Here is a 4,137-nt window from a genome sequence, read left to right as displayed (position 1 = left end):
CTGAGTGAGCCAGGGGGAATGATTAAACCATGATTCAAACCAACCTTGTTGCTGTTCTTGCTCCCGTTTATGTCTAGCCAAAACTTTTCTGACTTTTGCCACAGATTCCTGGACCTTTCCTGAGTGGCCAGTAAAGAAGCAACACTCCTCTTTTGTGGCAGCACATAACCCCCCTCCTTGCTTGCAAAAGCCTCTCTACACTTAAGATGCTCCCATCTTTTTAAACCTTAAAAGACTTTAAAAGCAAGGCTGAATTTTGTGCACATTTTTAAATTGCTAATGGGGATTGGTCGTGGCACAAAGAGGACAGAGCATAAGCAACATTAATGGGGTAAGTGAGAACGATGCAGTCTTCGCTTTAGGGGATTGTGGCCTTTCCATTCTGGAACAAAGTCCATGATAATGGCGTGTGGGTCAGCTGTCCAGAAGTGGGTGTAGTGGACCCAGGGAGTAATACCATCATCCTTGAGAGCATTGGGAGTGGTCAGGATCACAATTTAGTGTCCCTTCTAGCGAGGTTGAAGTGTCTGGTGTTGGTATCTCCTCACTTACACCCAGTCACCTGGCCGGTATCCATGGGACCCAGAGGTCGCCCAGTCTCTTAGAAGGCCATCATCTATGGTCACAACTGCTCATGGATTTGTAACATTTGGAGGGAGAAAAGGAGTTAGTGATTATCAAATTCAGCAAGTACCTCAGGTTTTAAATTGGAGATAAGAGGTGGAGGAAGACCGAACATTATCTCATAGGGAGTCAGTCCGATCTTATATGGGAAGTTCCTCACCCTATATAGGGCGAAGGGGAGGAGAGTCACCCAGTCCCCGCCAGTCTAATTAGTTAAAGTATCTTTTAATATTCTGTTCACCCTCTCTACCTGTCCTGAGCTTTGGGGCCTATATGCACAATGTAATTTCCAGTCTGCCCCAAGTGCTAGTGCCACTCCCTGTGTTACCTTAGAGATGAATCCTGAGCTGTTGTCTGATCCAATCTTAACAGGAAAACCATACCTCAGTTTTTTTACCCAGTGGCCCTCTTCTTTGCAAAAAGCACATTGGTTTTTGTTCAGCTTAGGGCACTCCTGATGGGGACCAGGGCCATCCTCCTTACATGTCCCTGAAGCCAGCATCTTGAGGTGCCTCAGTCGTTCCCGGAGGTCCTCCGTGGTTGTGACCAGCAGGATCTTGGCCAGGCCTCAGGTCTGATGGTCACATAGTTTGGCTTGTTTCTCTTCCTAACTTTCTCTATTATTATAGACTCTTTCTGCTACTATTACTAAGTCCTGCAAGCTCTTCTCTCCTAGTCTGTCTACTCTTGCAATTTCTTTTTAATATCCAAAGCGGCCTGGTTAACAGAAGCCATGATAATTGCAGCCTTTGTTTCTGGGGCTTCTGGGTTCATAGGGGTGTACTGCCTAAAAGCTTCCATGATTCTATCTAAGACGGCTGCTGGACTCTCATCCTTACCCTGTCTCACATCATATACCTTGGCCAGATTGGTAGGCTTGCAAGCGGCAGACTGGAGACCTGCCATTAGAGTCTGGTGGTAGACCTGGAGCCTCTCCTTACCTTCAGCTGAGTTGTAGTCCCAGGTGGGGCGGGATAAAGAGAAGGCAGCATTTATGAGGTCTGGGTTTTGAGTCAGCTGTCTGTCCTCTCCCAGGACAGACTTCCAGGCTTCCATCTGAATTCGTTGTCTCTCTTCGGTGGTGAAGAGATCCTGCAAGAGCTGTTGGCAGTCATCTGAAGTAGGCTGGTGGATAAAGAGAATAGTATCTAAAAGCACGATTAGATCTCTTGAATCTGGAATCTCCAACCAGGCACATGCACATGAGAATCAGCTCAGCAAGCCGCACCCCAAGAACGCCAACTGTAAGGTCAGGAGAGGAGCAAGTTCTTGACCAGCAGCACTGGAAACCTAGAGGGGTATATGAGGGATTTACAGTATATAGAACTAGATGGTACTCTTCCTTTCTTTCCTGTTTACTTTTGGTTTTTCCCCTTTTTAATTCTTCTTTTCCTTTTTTTCCTCTCCTTTGTGATTCTTGGAATTTATTGTTTACTACTTAGTTTTAAAATTTGATTTTCAGTTAAGGGGATCTTTTGCTTTATTTCATTCTGTATTTTGTTTTCAATTTCTGGCCTCCTACCTTGTCAGAATTATCTAGGGTGAAATTTACTCAGGTTGTGGTTAATATTCTTGATGCAGCCCGCTGAAACTGTCACTCTGCACTGAGCAAAATGGCTAGACAGAAGAAATAACCACAAAAGAAAGAAACAGAAATAATACTCTCTGCCTCAGACTTACAGAACTTGGATTACAACTCGTATTCAGAAAGTCAATTCAGAAGCATAATTGGAAAGATACTAGTGGCTCTGGAAAAAGCATAAAGGATCAAGAGACTTCATGAATTCAGAATTTACATCTAATTAGACAAAATTTAAAAATCTCAATCGAATGAGATGCAATCTAAACTGGAAGTCCTAATGATGAGTCTGTTTTCTTAATAATAAATTTATTTTTTATTGGTGTTCAATTTGCCAACATACAGAATAACACCCAGTGCTCATCCCATCAAGTGCCCACCTCAGTGCTAATGATGAGTCTTAATGACATAGAAGAAAGAGTGAGTGACATAGAATACAAGTTGATGGCAAGGAAGGAAGCTGAGAAAAAAAAGGGAAAACAAAAGACCATGAGGAAAAGTTAAGGGAAATAAATGATGTGGGTGCACACTCCTCACCACTTCTTGTCCTGAAGGCCCAGGAGCAGGTTCAGATGGAGGTTCTGGGCAGGTTTCCTGTAGGGCTCTATATCTTCTCCATGGAGCATATTCCCCCAGGGAGCCTCTATAGACTCAAGATTATGAGTTGACTACTTCAGTGTGTGATTTTAAAATTTGTTTCTTTATAAGAAACAGTTATTTGTATATTCACAGAGCACACAGTTGCTTACACTTCTTACACTTGTCACTAAATAGGAATAAATTACAAATATCTCCATTTTGAGGATGTCCAAAATAGGTTAACCTATATAAGCACCTATAAAAAAATCGACGTAGAGAGAAACAATATGAAATATTGGAAAATGGTTAGTGATCTCAAGAAAGCAGCACAAATCATGAAATGATAATAGAAGATGCCTGAGGTACTACCCAGGGTCTCAGGTGGAACCTGTCTTCTCCCAAGGTCACCAGGTGGTACTGAAGGTCATGGGTACACTGTGCACAGAGACCAGAAGCTTCTACTGGATCCATGTTTATCCCCAGGATGAGGAGCTGGATTGGAGAACCTTCCATCTGCAGGGAATAACTCATTGACCAGTCAGGTACTGATATCAGTTCCCTCTGTGTGACCTCTACCATGCCTATGTTGGAACCTAATGACATTGAAATTTGGAAGGAGGTGAAGCCTTAGGGGAACACTTAGTGAAGGAGGGTGAAGCCTCAGGATAGGACCCTATCAAAACACCACCAACACTTTTCTAGGGAATGGAACAAGCCTAAAATTTGTAAATAAACAGAAAAGATTCTGAGTGAGCAAAAGAATGTTGAAACAAAAAACAAATCAGGGCAGCCCGGGTGGCTCAGCGTTTTAGCACTGCCTTTTTGTCCAGGGCTCGATCCTGCAGACATGGGAACAAGTCCCATATCCGGCTCCCTATATGGTGCCTGCTGCTCCCTCTGCCTGAGTCTCTACCACTATCTCTGTATCCTTGTGTCTCTCATGAGTAAATAAATAAAAACTTAGAAAAAACAATGCAAAAGTCAGGACAAACGTATGGTCTCATTCATTTGGGGAATATAAATAATAGTGAAAGGGAATAGAAGGGAAGGGAGAAGAAATGTGTAGAAAATATCAGAAATGGAGGTAGAAAATGGAAGACTCCTAACTCTGGGAAATGAACTAGGGGTGGTGGAAGGGGACGTGGAGGGGGGAGGGCATGAATGGGTGACGGGCACTGAAGGGGGCACTTGACGGGATGAGCACTGGGTGTTATTCTGTATGTTGGCAAATTGAACACCAATAAAAATAAATTTATTATTTAAAAATACTGCAATAAACATAGGATGCACGTAAAAAAAAATAAAACAGACAATGCATCCTTAAGACATGAGAAAATGCTTTCTGCCCCAGACTG

Source organism: Canis lupus, chromosome 8 (assembly GCF_003254725.2).
Source record: "Canis lupus dingo isolate Sandy chromosome 8, ASM325472v2, whole genome shotgun sequence".
Classification (NCBI taxonomy): domain Eukaryota; kingdom Metazoa; phylum Chordata; class Mammalia; order Carnivora; family Canidae; genus Canis; species Canis lupus.
The sequence above is the reverse complement of the archived record's forward strand: the minus strand, read 5'-3'. Positions refer to the sequence as shown.